At 33.5% G+C, this 20,965-nt stretch overlaps 1 protein-coding gene across 2 annotated transcripts in view; it reads right to left on the reverse strand.

The window, feature by feature from the left end:
- Positions 1–20,965, reverse strand: part of LOC106683558 (cubilin) — a 285,361-nt gene that overhangs the window by 193,706 nt on the left and 70,690 nt on the right. For both annotated transcript variants that reach the window (XM_067048435.1, XM_067048436.1), the window contains exon 2: positions 14,673–14,740. The gene's annotated coding sequence lies outside the window, so the exon portion shown is untranslated. The remainder of the gene's footprint in view (positions 1–14,672; positions 14,741–20,965) is intronic.

Consider the following 20,965-nt stretch of genomic DNA (forward strand, 5'->3'; position numbering starts at 1 on the left):
TATATTGTAAATAAGATATCATTTGCATAAGACAGCACTATCCCCTCTCCTCCCCCCTAAGTTCATTTTTAAAACTAAATCAAACTGTTATAACTAGGGCAATCTGATAATAAATAAATGGTTAATAAATAAATGTTGCGATACATCACGAGGAGGCCCCTCACCGCCGGACTCAAAATAGCTCCTTGAATGGATAGCTCATATGTAAAATTAAATATAACAGGTAACCTTAAAATACCATAGGTAGTAAAAGGTAAGACACAACACGAATTACTCTCTCTTTTTCACAGTAATGCACATACTAATTCACTTTTTATTTCTGTTTTAGAGGGTTTGAAAAAAAAAAATAAATAAATGTAAATTTGTTATAGTATAACTTTTTTAAATTTTAATAATCCGTTTAAGAGTCATGAAAGTCTACGAGTCAACGAAAAACTAGAAAAATAAATTACCTTTCGTTTCATATATAAATTAATTTCTTAATTATTAGGAGTTTTAAGGCCGCCAGAAATGTGTTTCTGTGTTCCATGAGGTAGAAATTATTTTTTTTTTAAATTATTAGCATATGTATGTTTTGATTGGAAATGGAAATGTAGATTAGGAACGTGTTGTGGTAGGCTACATTTGCCGAACCTGTAATTATCCCGAAGAAGAGAACCAGACTGGATCCGGGCTCATTTACTACCTTTGGGATGAAAGAAATGGGAGCGGGCAATATTTCAGCGGTCGTGAAGGGGAGAGGAGAGAAGAAGCTGATTGACAGACAAGCTACCTGCCGTCGCAATCCCTCTTCGCTCCCTTAGCTCTATCTATAGGGCTATTACTGAGTCACATCTTGTCTTACTCAATGCTTATTTATTTTATCCTCATTATAAAGACTTTATTTCAATAAGTTTGCCTACTTAGTTATGCTTCCATTAACTGGCAATCATATTTTGATTGGGCAAGGCATACTCAACCTTTCTAAAATTATTAAATAAGATGATACCTGTCAGGGAAATAATTTGTTTGCTACGTTAGTATAAATAACTTTATACTATAATAAATAAATAAGATTATATAATAAATTTATTATTCACTGTCGAGCCCTCAGCTGACATAATTGTTTAATTAATGATAAATATAATTACTTTTTTTTCGATGGTGTAATTTCATCATACTCAATAACTGAATGAAAAGAGCTGGACGATTTGCCTTTATCAAACTTGCAATGATAAGGGCTGATGAAATTAATATTCTGTTTAATAAGTCAGCTATTGTATTCATTCATAAATTTTTTCGAGTAAATAACTTCCCCTTTTGTGTTTATTCCTTCAAATTTAGGCCTCTTTTGACATCTGATTTTTTTTAGGATTGATCAATGGCTTTCCTCCCATTAGGTATATGGTCATAAATTATTATGGGGATATTATGACCTAAAGGATGAATATTCTGCGAAAAATAATAAGTTTGAACTACTGTTAAGATGAAAATACCAAAAGGACTCTGGAAAGGCTTGCTATATTATTCAATGTCAGATTTCAATGAGCATTTATTTATTAATGACAGCTATTTATAAACTAACATGCATACAAAAACATTTAAGTAATATTTAAACATGTAACTTTATCAAGTTTTACTTTTAGTTTTGCATGAACATTTTTTTAGTTCCACAATAATGTATAACTCCAATTCAAGAAGGATCTTGACTTTCGGCTGCCCAGTTTAGTGCAGGAACTGTTTGCAATTCGGAACACGATGCGGTACTGCGACCGGAAAATAATATGCCTGAGGTGCAGCGAAAATCACGATCTCGCCCAGTGTACACTGGCCGGCCCACCGAAATGCACCATCTGTGACGAAGTTGGCCACATGGCGACTTCAAAGGAGTGCCCTGTGAAGATAGACCTCGTGGAGAAGAGGGTCAGGAGAGAAGCCCCGACACCACCACCAGCGCAGCCCAGAAGACAACTGCCCAACAGGATGGTCCAAAGCAACATCGCCTTCTCCGAGCTGATGGGAGGATCCCCCGCTCAGCAGACTCAACAGCCGCTACCACAGCCTGCCCCAGTGACCAGTGCCTCAAGCCAGCCTGCCATGGAACAACTTTTTGCCCGAATGGACCAGATGATGGGCATGGTGACGATTCTCATGGAGATGATGGGCAAGATCCTCGCTCGCCACTATGACTGAGCATCTGGTCATCAACTATAATATCAGAGGCCTCTCACCGAAGCAGGCTGAAATCGAGCTTCTTCTGCAGCAGCACAGATCTTCAGTGGTGGCACTCACCGACACTCATGGAGCACTGCAGAGAAGCCGATATAATACCTCCCGAACAGACTGGTTTCCAAAGAGGTGTCGCCTGTGAACATCATCTGGTGAAGCCCACACCATAGAGCGGATGAAGAACAATTATGCGACTGCCTTCCTCTCACTAGACTGCAGCCAGGCGTTTGAGAGCGCCGACTGGAGAAGTTCAAGTTTCCCGCCCCCCTATGCCGATTGGTCAGAAACTACCTGAGTGGACGATCGTTCGTCGTAAGAGTTGGTGAAGACTTGTCGCCTCCAGTCCCCACCACCTGCGGAGTACCTCAGGGCTCGGTGCTTGGACCACTACTGTTGGTCGTTTTCACGGCTCCAGCTGTCGCCATCGAGCATCGACATGCAGTGGTAGCAGCCTATGCCGACGATATCGGTGTCTAAGCTTCCAGCATGAGAGCTGAACTGGCCCTACGCTATGCACAGACTGCTTCTGCAACCATTGTAGCTAATCTGAAGATGGACGGGATCAAGGTTAATCCGTCGAAGATGGATGCCATTGTCATGTCCTTCCAGAAGGGCAAGAAAATCAGGCTAGCCCAGCAGTTCGTTTTGGATGGTGAGGGTTGGAAACTCTCTAATAGCATCCTCTACCTCGGCGTGACTCTTGACAGGCACCTTACCTTCTCTAGTCACGTCAGGGAAAGGCTCAAGCTAGCCCGACAGAGTTCGTATAGACTTTACCACCTGCTTACCTCACAGCAGATCTCGCTCCGCCTTAAGCTGCAGGTCTACAAGGCAATAATACGTCCGAATCTGCTCTATGGCGCACCACTCATGCGGTACCTCTACGTTAATCAAACTGCAGAGCTTCCAGAATTCCCTCCTTCGGCGAATAGTCAGAGGAACCACACTCCAAAGGGCCAGGAATAGTGTTATCAGAGATTAGCTCCAACTCCCTTCAGTGCCGGAATTCATAGGCCGTAGGGACATCAGATTCTTTAATGGGCTGAAAGCCTGTGGCAATCCCCTATTCCAAGACCTGGGAGGTGGCAAAGCACGGTCTCCTTGGTCGATGTCCTCGCCTAGGGAAGGACTTCTGGCTCTGCAGCCTGAAGTCACCCACACCTCAATACTACCAGCCGGAATGGTCCCTCCCCATTCCTTGTTAGCCCCTGGCAGTCCAGCCACTCATGTAAATACCGCTTCAGCGGCCAAGCTTGTAACATCTTATAATGCCGTAAGGCAAAAAAAGATAAATTGTATGTAATGTATATATAATCCTTAGTTCTAAGTAGTATATATAATTGTATTTGTTTAAATAAATAAAATAGGAGGTAAGAAAAAAAAAAAAAAAAGATCTTGACTTCAGTATTTAGTAAGGAAGTTAAGTTCCAAGACCAATGGTTGTACAAGTGTGTGATGTGGACATTATTACACTATACAATCACGTTTTATCCACGGGCAAGGGGAACCCATTTTATAGAAACTGGGTGTGCCACAGGGAGGGTCTACGAACCCAGTTCAATCCATGGCTGATTTATAATATATGATATTACCTGAGTTGAGAGTACAGTGCCTTACTTACTGAACCAATTTATTAATTGCTTTTTAACTAAACTAAACTAACTAAGCCTTATGGATGGATGATATTTGTAATCTTTAATCGCCTGCTAAATTGAACTCAACGAATAGATTTTTTAATGTAAAAATAATTAATGCTTTTAAAAATAAAGCGGTTTCTGCTGCTTATGGCCGTACTCAGATAAAGCTATCTAATCAGATGATGGTGCAAGCCCTATGCTCTTTGACGCTGTGATCCTCAGTCGTCTCCTGTTCGACGGGGGAGGAGTGGTCGGTACTTTTCTGGACGGGCAACTTGGGGGCGAAGAGGCAGGGTCTGGTGGGCGACACCTTGTGGCGTATCATCTTGTCGAAGGTGGCCTGGCTGATGTCGCACACCTTCAGGAGCTCTTTAATCACCATCTGCTTCGTCTGTGGATCCATATCCCGAGCATCCGTGACGCAGTTCAAGTTCTGGCTCCCTTTGCTCCCTGCAGAATAGCATCTATGTGAGCTTCTCTTTTTCAGAGCATGTTCGCTTTTCTTCTGTTCTGTGTCATTGTGGTTTGACCTGCTTCCTCTTTTAGTATTTCGCTGTACTTTATTATACTTATGATGATTATGTTTATTATGCTGTCTTGAAGCATTATTATTTTTTTTCTCCTTTTGTTCATCTTGATGACCCATAATACTTTTTGCCACCAATGGTAAAAAGTTGCATCCCTCTCGGCAAGAACCTGAACTTGTGTCGTTATTATTTTCATATATGAATTTTGATTTTTTTTTCTTGAATGTAGAGCGACGACCTTTGTGATGAGAGCAAATGGAAAGATCACTTTTATGTGACATATAGCTCATGAATAGTGGCGTTTGGCTGGCATTTCTTTTTGGTTTTCCTTTAGCCAGCGAGTGGTGCTTGGTACGTTCGGTTTTCTTCAGCCTTGTTATTGTTTGGCAGCTATGGTCATTGTGTGTACAATTTATGGATTCCTTGGTTGTCGCCACTCCGATATCATGCGTGTATTTTCTTTTTACTTTTTTAATAGGTTTGGAATTAGTCGAATTTTTCAACATCGAATCTCGACTGTTGTTTGATTTAGAAATTACTTGTTTTTGTCTTTTATCTTTCACCGGAAGGCTTTGGTTTCGTTCTTGGCTAGGTTTAGTTTCATTCGTTTCCTTAGCGCTAGTAGTGACCTCGGACGTCAGTGATTCCGTGGTGTTCTTGCTAATGTCGACAGGATCCGACCTCGCAACAGTGAAAGTGTTGATCTGCATCGTCCGCCTGCTGGAACGGTCCACTTCTAGGGGGTGACGGTCGCCAGATCGCCGGTATTCTATTTTTTTCATGACAACGGATTGCATCTTAAGAGGCGTCTCCTTACCCTTGTTGTCCGGCTGTGTCTTCTGCTGTTTGGTTCCTTGCCAGTCCGAGCTAGTGTCGAGGATATCGGCTTGCGCAAGTTTGATGTATTGAGTCCCCCTGTTGTACTTCTTTATGTGCCGGGGATCCGTTCCTTTCTCCTCTATCTTGACGAATGCGGTTTGTGTAGGTATCACATCTACAGTTTTAGTCAAGTCGATGACACCGCCTTCAGGGGCAATTTCAGAAATGGATTCAACAGCGGTTAATGATGTTTGCGTCTCCCTGTCTGTAGCACCTTTTGAAACTTGAAATATTTTATATGAACGTTTGAAAAGGCTCTTTTTTGAAGTCCAATCGTTGAGTACGCTACAGGAGTCATCACTAAAAGTGGAAATTCTTTTTAACCCTAACAATTTCTTAACTTCATTTTCAGTCAAGACAATGAACCCTTCGCCACATTTAGTTGAATCCAGTGTTTGCACGGATTGTTGCACCGGCTGGCTCACATCGCTATTCTCTTTCAAAGACACTGATGGTGTCATAGCGTCCATTTTGACCGTTTCTTTACTAGATGTCGGAACATCCTGGGACGTTGCCAGTGCATTAAAATATATGTTGGTACTTTTAATAGTTTTATCATTTTTCTTAGGATTTTCCTTCTTATATTCCTGGGAAGGCTTATTGTTAGCTACTTCAGGTTGTAATTTTATTGGATTATTCGACAAATTTGTCATACTCATTATTATATTATCCCCTGTTAGATCGCTAGAGTCAAAAACAGCTTCTTTGGGACATTCATCAAGAATTTCTTTCTTTTTGTATGAAAATATTCTCCTTTTCTTTCTTTTATCTTTGGATAAAACGAGGCTGGTATCCTTTCTTTGTAGTGCATATGGTTTTCGGTAAGAGTATTTTTTCAGGTTTTCTTTTTTCCGGTGCTCTTTATGTGGACTAGTAACATCAGCTGTACTAATAATATAATTTTCTGATTCATTATTTTCATACAACTTTTCCAATCCAATGTTCGGATTCAAGGAACTCCAACGTTTATAATTAAGTACGGGTTGGCTGTCTTTTCTTCTCTTCGATTTTATTACTCTTCGTTTGAAAGCGTTTTGATTTTCAGTTTTGAAATTTCCTCTTGAAGGATAAACAAATTTATTTATTTCTTTCTGACTTTTTTCATTTTCTTTCACATTAGAATCTGAAGAAATTTCATTTCTGATCAACTTGTCTTCAATTTTTAATTCTTTTTTTGCTACATTTCTGTACTTGATTTCGTTATATTTTTCTTCAAAATCATGGTCTAAATTGTAATTTTTAATTCTTAGCCTGACCCCAGGATCAATATTTTCCAGATAGGGCATGATCACTCCTTCCCCAGCTATCTTGAAGGCTATAGCTAAAGCAATAAATGATTTCTCTCGGATGATCAGCTGCCCATGATGTAGACAATCTACTAAGGACTTGTACAAAACTACGAATTCTGGTTTCCTTAATGTGTGCCTATTTGAATTCTTGAACATTCTGGATAGTAATTGTATTGTTTCAAATCTTATAGTTGGGTTTTTATTTCCCAGGCAACTGTTTATTGTTTTTATTAGAGATTCGAAAGACGTGGTGGTAGTAAGTACATCGAGTGCCTTCCTGAGCTGTTCCGTTATGTTTTGTCTCTTCTCGACGAACTTCTCGAGCAGTATGCGACAAATTCCTATCGTGTAGGGACTGAACTGCTGCCTCAGCCCCTTGGCGATCCCGGTTATGCTTGAAATGGCCAAGCCGACGACAATGACGCATTGATCTTCTGTGATGACTTTCTTCAAGGCTGTCAGAAGTGGTTCATAGTTACCTGGCTTCAGTCTGAATGAGTCCTCGAGTAGCTTTCGAAGCTCCATTAATGCATCTCTTCTTTCATTCCATTCAGGAGATTCCAGTTTTCTGAAGAATTCGTCATTTATTTGTCTCAATAGGTCTGTTTCATGATCTGATGAAGTATTGTCACTTCGGCGGGAACCATTTTCTCTATTTTTATTATTTCGTACAGGTCTAGAGGGTTTCAGCTGTCCTGCTTGTTTCGCATCTTCGTACTTTTTCACAACGTCCTTCAAATCCGAAGGATTGAGAATTTGCCCAACGTTTTTTATGCTTTCTTTTCCTTGCCAACAGTAAATTTCTAGAATCAGCGCCTTTGTCGCAGATCTGAATTCCAATTCCTCTGCTTCCTGAAGATATGGGAGAGTTTCCAAGACGTACGCAAGGTCTATTGCTGTTGGGCTGAATACTGATATTATTTTTGTTATAATCTCGATACATATTATCGCAACATTAGGAACTTGGCTTATTAAGGCTGTTCTCAGAAGTTCATCGATAACATCTCGGGAACAGCCAATTTCGACGAACTGTAGTATAATTTTTTCAAGCAAATATTTGGCCCGAGGTTTAATATTGTTAGGGATCGAGTCGAGCAATGAGTGAATAACTTCAGAGGATATTAACCGGGCAGTGTTGCATTTTTGTACGAAGTGAAACACTGTTTCTAGAGCTTGCTCCCTAATTGCTGGAAAGGTCTCTGCAGCGATGTTGGGTATCACGTTCTTATAAATTACCCACTCGTCCGAGGAAGGATGGAGTTTCTGAAAATGCGTAATCAAAGCCCGGTAGGCTACTAACCTTACGTTCCATTTCCTATGGATGCAGGCAATTTCTGGTGGTAGATCCATTGAGGGGTCTTTTTCGTCCATTTTCGATTTTCAAATACTTTTTTGATAAATTTTGATATATCTCTTGAAAAGAGTACAATAACAAATTTTTATTGCAAATTTTATGTAATTCCTTTAATCATTGAAACATATGGTAAAGTAACTGCTGATCAATTATTTTGGATGACTCGAGTTGAACAACATGAAGTAGATTGATTTTCATAGCAGTACTCACATGTAAGTTCGGTGTCTCACTTCTAATCATCAGGGTTCTAAGAGATAGAGAGAGAAGTGAAGATGTTACTACATATTATCTAAATATATATCATTATTATTATTTTATTAGCTTTCAAAAACAAATATTTAGCAAAGATACTTATTTTTGACTTTCTTGTAGAGCTACAACTTCTAACTGCTGCAACCATCATCCAAGACTTGTTTCTGATATGATCAGGCTTTGCCTCGACACAATTATTGACACCAGCAAATATAAATTATTCAAATTATCGATCCTTTCACCGATCGCAACTGGTTTTTTAGCAGTTTCTGTTCATTTAGGTTTATTTATTTCAATATTGAACCTTTTCGATTTAGCAAGAAAAGGAATGTTAACTATTTCCAATCCTTTTTTTGAGGTTTTACTTTTAAACATGGCGTAGTTCCAAAAAAAATTTAAAAATGGTCCACATTTTCCTGCTGACCAAAGGGAGGTCTTCAGAACTCAACATAATTAATTTTTACCTGTTTTTTGGGTTGGACAGTTATGACAAACTATCGAAGCTATCTTTTCAAACAAATTAGTGACTATCACAAGAAAGGATTATCACAAAGAATAGGAAATTCTATTCTTTAACAGCAAATAGTCTCTTTATGAAGCACATACTATAGTTAAAAGTTGTGAAAAAAAAAAATAAATTTAACAATCCACAGACATCCCTGCAGTTTAAAAATAAGATTAAAGCTCCAAGAAAAAAGAATATCAAATAATACTTGCACAGAATATATACACCAATATATACACCATTATAACACCAAAGAATTATAATAAGGTGACTGGGCCTAAGGAGTAAGGAAAATAAGTTTGGAAATGTCTAAAGTTAAAAAAAAAGGCCTCCAAAATTAGAATTGTTCATAAGCATAATGAATATAAATATTTTATACTTATATAGTTTGATTATTTACGATGTGGATTTAATGGGGTTCTAATTAATAATTTAAATATACTTAGTAAAAGAAATAATAAATTTTGTCCAAATATTTTTTTCTTAATATTTATTTATTGCTATTTATAACTGTACATTATATTACATTTAGTAAATCTGATCTAAGTTAAATTGGAGTATTACAGGCGTGTAGAGAACCACCCATTGGTAGCACTCTAATGACATTTTACATTAGCTGGTCTCGTGGCCATCTTCTTTTCAGGCGCCTCGGAGGATTGTCAGGAATGGAAGAGGATGGAAGATTAGAAACCAGGGGGTTTGAGTGGTTAGAGAGTTTATAATGGAAGGAGTGATATCTGGTTCGGGCTAGATCGGTTACATATGGAACATTAAGGTCTTTATGAATGATTTTATTTGTGACAATGTAAGGAGCATTGAAGATTTTGGATTGTAGGGATTGAATACGAGAGGAATTCGAAGGTTTAGTGGAGCCCCAAAGCTCAACTCCATGTGTCCAGATTGGCCTTATTGCAGTCATGTAGATCAGTCTTTTGTAATGTGTTGGAAATTTAGACAGTTTGTCTAGTAAGTGCTGTAATAGTCGAAATCGACGTGCAGTTTCCTGTCTTTTCAGTCTGGTGTAAGGATTCCAGGTTAATCGCTTGTCCAAATGTAGTCCAAGGTAGCGGATCTGTTCGACAGGGGTAAGAGTAACATCATTAAATGAAACTGCAGGGCAGTCAGTAGGTTTACGACGAAGGGTGAAGGTGATTTGATGGGATTTGTTGGAATTTATCTTAACCCTCCAATTACGACACCAATCTTCGAGGGCTGTGATATGGGATTGGAGATTTTGGGATACAATCAATGGGTTATTATTAACAGCGAGCACACATGTGTCATCGGCATACGTGGTGAGGATAGTGTTAGGATTGGTTGGAATATCAGCTGGATAGACGGTGTAGAGGATGGGACCAAGGATTCTACCTTGAGGAACACCAGCGGACTGAGAATAGAGGGATGAATAGAAACCATTATGGTTTACTTGGAAAAATTTGCCCAAATATGAATGAAAAACATCTTAATTAATAATAGATATATATGTGCTTATTTCACATGACGAAGAACAGCAAATAAAAATAGAAAAATATTTCATTTTTTATTATTAAATATAAATTAAAAGGACATTAAAGGTAATTAATATTTATTTGCGCCTTTACTAAATGTATTTATTGATATTATATTTAAAAATGGAATTTTTATCAGGCCTATTTAAATACTGGGATGGTTAGAAATGTGTAGTGTTTGGTATTATTTTCCATTTCTAATTTATTGTAATCCTGTTTTGTAGGGATCGAAAAAAAAATGTATAGTGATCTATTGAATGTTTAGTACAGGCGAAAAGGGTTGAGGGCTATAATAGAGCGTGGGTTTTTGGAACTGGTCAAATTTATACTGGGGTCGACTGAAATGAAAATATCTTCAACGAGGTGTCCACTTGATGAATAATGTATGGCATCCTCCCTATTCTTGTGCCACCCTCCTCCTTCATGCCATGTTGTAACTATGTCAACCTTCAGCTTCTTCGTTAACATAAGTAACCAAACGCGATTCAGGGCCCATTCAAATGTTATGAAAGGTTTAAGAAATAATCCAACGGTTCAAAATAAAAGAAAGCAAAAAGTTTTGTCTTACTAATGTATATTAGTACCCCCCTTCAGTCGGGTTGTAATTCCTGTGATGATGATAATAACCCAATAATTTCTTAATGAGTGAGTCTCTATAATCTCATTCTTGCAATATGCCCAAGATTGATAGTTTTGTATGTTGTGCCAGATTCTATTCCCGATAAATTTGGTACAGCCCTACAGTGTGCTTCAGCCTATTCTTGGCCCAATCCTTAACAGAGCCAAACAAGATTTTTCTTTTAAACAACTGAGAACTGTTGACATTCGTACACGATAAGGACCATGTCTTCGCAATTTAAGACTGGTCTCACAAATTTTATACAGACTCTTTCTAAGTATTTCTCGACAATAAATGGCTCCTCAGTGTTTTGCCAGGAGGAAAAAAATGCTTTCATCTGGTTAAAAGGCTCTTTAAATATTACTCACATTTGATCATCCGAAAATAATGGAATAGTGTTAGACTCGCGACTGGAGAAAGAAGTTTTTCAGATTCACTATCTCATTAAGAAAGTAAATGAATCTAGCGTGTCTCAGTATGTTGAAAAATCAAGAATAAATGATATGTTTAATTTGATCGGAATTTATGGATAGTTAAATTACAAAAATAGTGAATAAACAGATAATATCCTGCAAGGATATATTCCAAAGAATATCTTCATATGGTCAGCAAACTGGCAAATAATTTGTTGTTGATGATACCCAGGTTCATAACTATGTACTTTGCTGATCGTTAAGTGTGGTTATAGAACCTTTACCATTTTCTTATATGAAACAAAGAAAACTTTGGGGACGTATTTATTCGATTTCTTGAAGACCGAGGATATCTAATAATTTATCTTATAATACAGTTATATTTTAATTTCTAATATAATATTTGTATGTAATACACAATGTAATAGACGTTTTCTTAAACTTTCAGCATATCAAAAAGGTATCAACGACGAAGAATAAAAATTATAGATAAACGTTTTTATTAAATCAAGTGCTTTTTGTTATTGGATAAAGACTAAACCTTGTTTTACAAGATTGGCTCAGTTTTTATATTCTGACCTGCAAGAGGATGATACGTCAAACATTTTCGGGTGAATAAACTTTTTTTTATGTATATATTTATTGAATTCTACAATTGTACATAATAATACATTCAGTAAATTCGATGTAAGTAAAACAGGCGTGTAGAGAAAGTACTCATTGGTAGCACTCTAATGACGTTTTTACATTACATTTACATGCAGGTCTTGTAGCCATCCTCTTTAGGAGGAAGGTTAGAAACTAGTGGGTTTGGGTGGCTAGGGAATTTATAAGAGTGACATTGGGTACTGACTAGATCAGGTACATATGGCACATTAAGGTCTTTATGTATGATTTTATTAGTGAAAAAGTAAGGAGCATTGAGGATTTTGGATTGTAAGGATTGGATACGAGAGGAATTCGAAGGTTTAGTGGAGCCCCAAAGTTCAACACCGTAAGTCCAGATTGGCCTTATTACAGTCATGTATCATGTAATCTTTTGTAATGAATAGTAAGATTGGAAGGTTCATCTAGTAAGTGGTGTAATAGTCGAAATGGACGTGGAGGTATCTATGAACTCAACTTTGAGGAACTAATCGATGCTAATGCTAGTTTCTTTCTTTGCAAATACTAAACAAAGGCCTTTTGATTCAAATAGCACAAGTAGTCCAACTTAAATTAATGATCTAAAGACATTGGATGTGAGATTTTTTTAATTCATAAAGAAATATTGGAAGCTGTAAAGGAATATTTAATAGCAGTAATATCTTAAAACAATTTCAAAGATGAAAGTATCTTTAATCCACAAATATTGTCCAATAGGAACAAAAACTAACGCTATGATCGACATTGCAATGCTGTATTTTTATAATCAATTTTTAACTAAAGTATATTTCTTTTAGAATAAATTCTATTAAAAACAGAATACTTTTTTTTATTGTAATTTTTTTTTTTAACCACAGTATTATTTAGTTATATAATTCAGTTTTATATAGTTTTTTGGCTCATAACATGATAAAGATTAAGTTCAGGTATAATGTTTAAAACCAAATGTGAAGCTACAACCAACATTGCAATGCTGTAAAAATCTACAATGAATTTGTTTAAAATACTCTATATGTTTTTTTATTAGTTAGAGTTATGTATTTTTATTTATACTGTTTTTTATACTTAGTCTTGGTGCATAACCATGATAAAGCTTTAGTTCGAGCATCATCTTCAAAACAGAATATGACGCTATCATCGACACAATACATCGTATAAAATAAATATTTTTGAAACACCAGGATTTTTTGTTACATTATTTGGTTTTGTACTAGTTTTATATTTACTTATTGGCGCATAACATGACCAATGTATAGTTCAGGTAATATAAGTTTACAAGAACCATTTTTTAGTTGTTTTTTTTTACCAAAATTTAGCTTTTTCGCTACACATGGAATTTTGAAAATGATATTTTTAAACTTTTACAATAAAAAATATATATGTATTTTTTAACAAGTTTTAGTTATGTATTTTAACTTTTATATTTAGTTTTGGCGCATAATATGATAAAGATTTAGTTCAAGCATTATGTTCAAAACAAAGTATGACGCTATCGACATTGCAATGCTGTGGAAAAATAAAATAAATTTTCTAAAAACAACAGTATTTTTTAATTATATTATTCGGATTTATATTTACTTTTTTGGGAATAACATGATAAAGGTATAGTTCAGACAATGTATTCATAAGAACGTTTTTACCTAGCGGAAATAATTCTAAAAGAATTATACAATATATAATCTTTCCACTTTCTTCAGACTGGTAATAAGTCCAACGTTTCAGCAAATTCGGTCATACTCGAGGACAATCTTAAAGATAAATTTACAACCACACCAATAATTTTTAAAATTTTGAGAGGTTATTCTGGCCAGATCTCTAATTTCAGTTACAATTGCCCTATTTCGTCACTCTTCATATAAACATTAATATTTTTTAATTATAATCAATTTACACTGTTATACTTTGTTATCACAACCTATTATTAGTAGTTTTAATCTTAATGTGAATACTGACAAAATAGGGTAATTTTGACTGAAATTGGTGACCTGGGCAGAATAGCCTATAAAAAGTTTTAAAATTATTTATCAATAGTTTATTTATTTATTTAGTAAATTTATTTAAAATTGTCCTCGAGGATGGCCGCATTGGCCGAAACGTTTGACTTTTAAAGAAATAAAGAATGTTGCAAGCTATTCTACAAAAGGTTTATTAAAGTTCTGCAAATGATTCATGGTGTTGTAAATTAATATTTGAGATTGTCCTTGAAGATGGCCGAAACGTTAAATTTTTAAAGAAATAAAGAGTGTTTTGAGACCGATTGAATACAATTTATTTTATTTAAACACGAATTACACAAGTTTCCAGTTGTTTCCTATATTTAGTTTCTTCGCCAGACTGAGCAAGCGCTAGGGATTTCGAAAATAATATTTTAAAAAATCGATGTATTTTTTTTATTATGCTACTTTCCAATTTGTAGATTAGGTTGTTAAGAAAAATAATATATCTCTATTATATATTTAAAAAAATAACCAAACATTTGGACCAATTTCAAGGGGTCCATTTTGGGATAAATTTTCTATTTATGTTTTTTATTGTTTTCCACATCTGTACTAATTTTTTCTCAAAAATTCAATTCAATTTCGTCCTTCTTAAAATTTCTTTTTAAATAGTACTGAATACTCCCTTATTACCTAAGGTACTTTACGAGGCTTAATCCGGACTTAGGAGGTTGCACTTTTTAGTAAGCTACATATGCAAAACCCGTCATCTTAAGTGGCCTACGAACCTAGTTTTAGTAAATATATAAACGCTTTGTTTTTCCACACCCCTCTTCGTGATCCTTTTTACTAACAATAAATATTCTATTCTATAATATTAATGAAATAAATGTACTTACCATATCGGCAGCGTCCGTGCGTTTTGGTTGTTGTGACAAACCAAACCCTCGGCCCCTTCTTGCTTTACCTGCAATTCAGAAAAATAATAAGAGTTTTTTTTGCAATGTTTTTCATTGGGTATAATTATTATATTACTATTGTATTTATTATCATACTTTTTTGTATTATGTATAGTTACTATAAAATAATTACTGTAATTACTGGCTTTTGTTAATGATTAATAGTAGGAGTGGAAATAGACAAGTAATTAAAATTGTTTAAATTAATAAGAAGTATAATATAAAGAAGAAACCTTTAATAGATAAAATAAAACAACTGACTCTGTTAACTGGTCCTATGTAAACCCAACAATTTTTTACTACACAGGGTGTCCAGTATGAATTGGTTCAAATACTTTTCAAGGTTAAACAAATATTTTGATCAAAAATCCTAGAGAACAAATTGTGGTCTACTTTTATAGTTTCACCAAATGCTATTGCTTTTTAACTGTGACTCAACATGTGGTGAAATCTTGAGTTTTAAAAATAACACTTACAATAATCTCATTATACTAGTAATAAAACTATGAAAGGCCAAACAAAGAGGTTTGGACTATTCTGTAATCCTGCATTCTCAACGTCGTTAGTAGTTTTAAGCCATTTTATAATAAGGAATCTCGAGACATGGCATATAATATTTATATATTTTTTCATTGTCTATTAAAGGTATTACCGAGATATTAAATGATTCAGTATTTTTTAATAAAGAATAAAAGTAGATTCTGAAATGATTTTTCTAAATTTATGAAAGGGAAATGTATTATATGATTTTTTTTTTTAATTTAACAACTGAAAAACTGAATTAAAAAAAAAGTAATAAAGAAAAAAATAGTAATAAAGAGATGGTTTGTTCTTCTTTTGTGGATAGCGTTTACTGCCGTATCTTGAAGAGGAATACATCCGAGAAATACCGCGACTTCCGCAGGTCACCTTAATACAATTAAAAAAATTCACTTTGTTTATATGAACTCCATATTTTGTTGCTATTGAATGCATCATTAACTAACTGCAAATGAATTGTTTTTTAAATATAATAAATTCACTACCTTTAAGATTAATATCTAAGATAAATATGTCTTTTAAGATTAATATCTAAGATAAGTAAGTCTTTTAAGGATTAGTGAACACTTTCATCATTGCATTGTTTATAATATACAAACGTTATTTATATTATTCCTTAAAATATATTTTAAAAATTTTTAATTTATTTGATTATATAGATATGTGTGGTTGATTAACTATCGTTACGTAAATACAGCTACTTTGATGAACTCCAGTAAGAAACTAAGTTTCGAAATTAATTCAGAAGAAACAAAATATATGGTTAGCAGTGGCAACGGTAGCAATTTCATTCATATAGATATTGGAGGAAATACTGTTACAAAATGCAGTTAGATAGGTTTATGTTCCCATCAGATAGGCTTAAGATTCCGTGGAAACTAGAAAAAAACATAATTGTTTAGGAAATAATAGCCATGTTGAAAAAGGCACTTCTTTTTCAATTTTAAAATTACCTAGCTCGCCCATTTTGTCCTAAAATTTAAGACAGATTTACAAAACTATTTTCCTTGAAATGTGGTCTCTTACACTAACTTAAGAACAGCGCCTTAAGATTTTTGTAAATGAAGTATTATGAAAAACATTGGGACCGAAAAAGTATGAGATATCAGGAGAATTTAGAAAGTTACACAACACTAAATTAATTACACTGCATCCGGTAAATATTATTCAGGTTATAGCAATGTGGTGAATAAAATGGGCCTCTGAGGTTGTAGGACTTGTGTTAATAAAAACTGAACAGAAAGGTAAACGTCCGCTAGATGGAAACGTAAATGGGAGGATTGCATTAAGACTGATTTAATAAATTTGGATTTGGAAGGGCATTATTGGACAGATATATGTAGAGAACGGTTGGTAGTATCGGTAACGAATCTTTGGATTCAGTAGTCATTTTTATTTATCACTATTTCACAATATTATTCGCTATTTACATACTCCGTGGGATCACCAGGATTTTTTTTTTTAAATTATTATTTATTAATAATGGAACAGTTTTTGTTGACGCGACGAAAAAAAGGTAAATATGTGGAGGGGTTGCCTGTGATTAAAAGCCAATTAAAGGGCCGCTAGCAGGACGAGGGAGGGGGGGGGTTAAATTACGCCTATCGAGGCTAATAGGTATCGATCTTAGCCCATCGGCTGACATCCTCAGACCCAGCTTCCGGATCGCTGTTAGTCCACGCCGCTCTCCCTGTCCTTCGTTAATATTAATCGAAACGCCATGTTGTATGATTTTGATTCAGTCGATAGCTAGTCATGTCTATGGCAAGAAGCCTTCAAGCCCAAATTCAATAAAATGAATTCCTACGCTATATCTATTCATGTAGGCTATAATATAGCCTCGGAAAATATTTCCTTCTTATGTGCAAATGTGTGTTTATTTTATTGTTACTTAAATTTAATTTTATTTGCCTTGAACATAAATTATATATTTTTTTATTATTTGATCAGTTTTATTTTATAATATTTTTGATGTAGATTCATATTTTATTTATACAAATCATGATAGTAATTTTTGTTATTTATATATTTTGTTATTATTACTATTTTTAATTTAGTAAGTACAGTGTAATCATTTATATTTATTTTTTTATTTTATTATTCTATTTCTGTATATATCGAATGAATATATATTTGAACCCCAATACCTTAATGCTCTTAATTTGTGGCAGATTGTATTAATTATCATCATTAAAATAATAAACAAAAAAAAAATATGAAGAATGAATTATGTGAACGGTATATAAGATAATAGCCAAATCAGCCGGTGTGAGTGAACATAATGGATTTTCCATATTGCAACTACTATCGACATTTTTATTTCTCCTTTATATTTATTTGAGTTTTTGTTGAATTATTAATTTTATTATTTTACAGTCCGTTTTTATATTCCTTATACTGGCAAATCCGTTGGAAACCTCTCGCCAGATATTGTCATTGACTGTTAGGCTGTGTAAGGTATTCTCTATTAATTTTTACATTATTCTATTTTATTGCTCACGAACTGGAAAGTTTTTCAAATTCTCGCTTGAATCAGATTTTGGTAACAAAATTGTGTATAAGCTGCCCTTTCACTATTTCATCTTATTAGTTCGCTACAACTATATTGCGATTAGAGAATATTTTGAAGCTTGTGCCATAAAAAAAAAAAATAAGAGTTGAAAATTAGTATATATGTTGAGTTGGTGTATGAAAAGTGTCTTTAGATGGCTTTAACATTTTCATGGGTCGCGGTTCACAGAAGAAAATGCGACCTTAATGACTGTTCTCTGCTTTATTTTTATTAATAATTTAAATAAATTTCAAAGATAAAAAATATGTTGGTTTTAAAACTCTTGTGTGTAAATTTTTATTTGCTATTTTAAAAATTAAAAAAAAAAAATCAAATAACATACCATTTAAATACTAAAAATTTACAAAATAAAAAAAATTAACTTATCATTGCTGTATATACTGTGGTGGATAGTGGATAATAGCGATCATGATGAACCAAGAAATAAAAACCTAAAAATTTATATTGGCCCAAGTTCGAACCGTAACCTTGGTCATCACTTTCACTCTCATTTCTTTCATTTTAGCTGCCCGTAAAGGAAAGATAATTAATTAGTAATTTTTGTATTATCATTATCGTTGGCTTGATAAAGTAAATGTCCTGTTTAAAAAAAAAAAATGTTTGTATCTTCTCATTATTTATCGTTACCTATACGAAGTGTGATATTACATTTAATAATTGAAAAGTAAAATTAAAATTTAAAGTTATTTTCTGAAATTTATTTTACCTTATCGCACCTTGTCTAATGCAACGATAATCGGGTGGGAAACTTTGTTCTGATATATTGTTGTATTTTGATTATTTTTAAGGTTTCATGTTACCAAATGTAATGCCAATTGTATAGTGGCTTTATTCATCATGTTTCCTACTCGCTGCCTACAGATTATGCTAGGTTTATTGTCATCATGTCGATAGGATACCGAAAACTATCACTATGTAGTCAATCTTAAACAATATAGCTTTACAGAATTTATATTGCACACAAGCCTACTCTAATCTTCTGGCTAAAAGAGTGTATATGTATAAACTATTTTTTATTTATTACAAAATTATGATTGCAGTATATGAGTGTTGATAACCCCAAATTATATCGATTAATTAAGAGAAAATACAATAATAAATTATTGAGAAAAATAGTGCAAATTAATTATATTAAAAAATGTAGTTTTTTTTTTGCTACTGCTCGGATTTTATAAATTATAAAAGATGTTATTACACGATTTTGTGTTTATGTGCCAATCATTGAAAAAATCAGTATCTCCTGCAGGTATCTTTTTTACGGATCGTCAAAACAACAATGGAAACTGACAAATTCTATGAAAATGGGATAAACAACATAGGAAACATTCGCCTAAATAACAGCAGCAGTTTTCTCACTAAATGCTGCCAAAAAAGCTGGTTAGACAACAGTAATATAAAATTATTTACATATATTATTTAATTTATATTTTTTATATATTTATCTTTATAGATAAGTTGGCCTGTGAGGCGTGATCAGTATAGAGGCAATAAACGTAAGAAACTATTTATTAAAATCCTACAAAACTCATCGCTGTTCTTCATCAGGGCTTAATAAATAAGATACAAAACAGTATAAGATGAAATATAGAAAATAATATAAATATAAACAGTGTAAATTAGAAAAAAAACAATATGGAAGTAGAAATAAATAATATATAATAGTATTAACTAATTCAACAATGAATTATAACGAATACAAATCTGTATTGTTTTTATGATAATAGCTAAGGTCAGAAAATGTAATTAATAAAAAATAATGTAAAAAAAAAAATGATATAGTGAGGAAGAAAATATTGTGAAAACACATACAAACAACGGGATGACAAATGAATGTAGAGATATAGAGATAGATATTATTCTATTTAATATAGATGATAAATGTAATGTAAAATTGAATTCTCCAATGTAAATTATTTTTTATTTATGTATTATTCAACTGTTCCAATTTGTTTACTTTTATATCTATTTTGATGGAGATGGTGCTTTTATTTTGTATTTAATTGTTTATAATTTTGGCTTTATTTTTTTTTTTATTTTGTAAACAATTTACCATTTCGAACATATATATGAATTATAAATAAAATACGGTCAACTAATTAAAAATTGTTTATATTTTTCTATTTATTAGCTATAATAATATCTCATGAGAAATAGCCGATTATTAGGAGTGCATTGCATGTTATAAATAAAATAGCATACATAAATAGTTTGAAATTATTGTTATCTATTAAACTTTTTTGGCTACGTTCCCTGAGAAAACGGCTCTTGTGATTTAGATGAAACTTTTTTTATTGTTATAATGATTTATTTCGAAATAGCACATGTAAATAGTTTGAAATTTCATGCAATTTACTCTATTATTATTAACTAATTTCCTGTGTTATTTTATAATATTACATACTTTTAGGTTTATAATACCTATTCATTAATACCGATTGAGCTTAAGATATTATTTTCCTTTGGGTTTAAATTCGTTTTTGTATTTTTTTATTTTTCTCTTCTATTTCTTATTTTGCTGTCTTTTAATTTAAGTATTTGTAAATGTGGTGTGAATGAGCTCTATGGTCCCTATTACCATTTTCTATGAATAAAAGACAGAATGTGATAGTACTCGATAAAAATAATATCACTAATACACCATTATTATTGTTTTGAATTGAAACCAATTGATAAAAATATTTATTTGAAAATAAGTATTGACTGGCTAATCATTTTCATTCATTATCATCTTTGTAATACACAATGAATATTTTTATTTTTATGCAGCAATTAGACCATCTTATTTTGCAATATTTTAAATTAAAATTTTTATTTTTATGCTCTCTTTTAGCACAAAATTTTCTGTTATATTTAAACATGATTTATAATAATTTACTAAGGATATTGTGATCTCATTATACACTAGTGACTAATTGCCGCGGCAGGAGCTGGGTGTTGAGAGATCAATGACTGGAACAGCTAGAGCTGGAAGAGCTGCTTTCCTGGAAGAAATATTTTGCAGTTGCTGGAAATAAGCCCCGGCTGTGGGAAACCCTTTGGCTTTATCTCCCGTAGCCTCCTGGATCCCATTCAAAGTAATGGAACCCTCAGATCAATAGTCTTAAAGAAATTAATCACAGCC

The sequence above is a fragment of the Halyomorpha halys genome, unplaced genomic scaffold (assembly GCF_000696795.3).
Source record: "Halyomorpha halys isolate HHAL.00 unplaced genomic scaffold, Hhal_1.1 Scaffold494.1, whole genome shotgun sequence".
Lineage (NCBI taxonomy): Eukaryota > Metazoa > Arthropoda > Insecta > Hemiptera > Pentatomidae > Halyomorpha > Halyomorpha halys.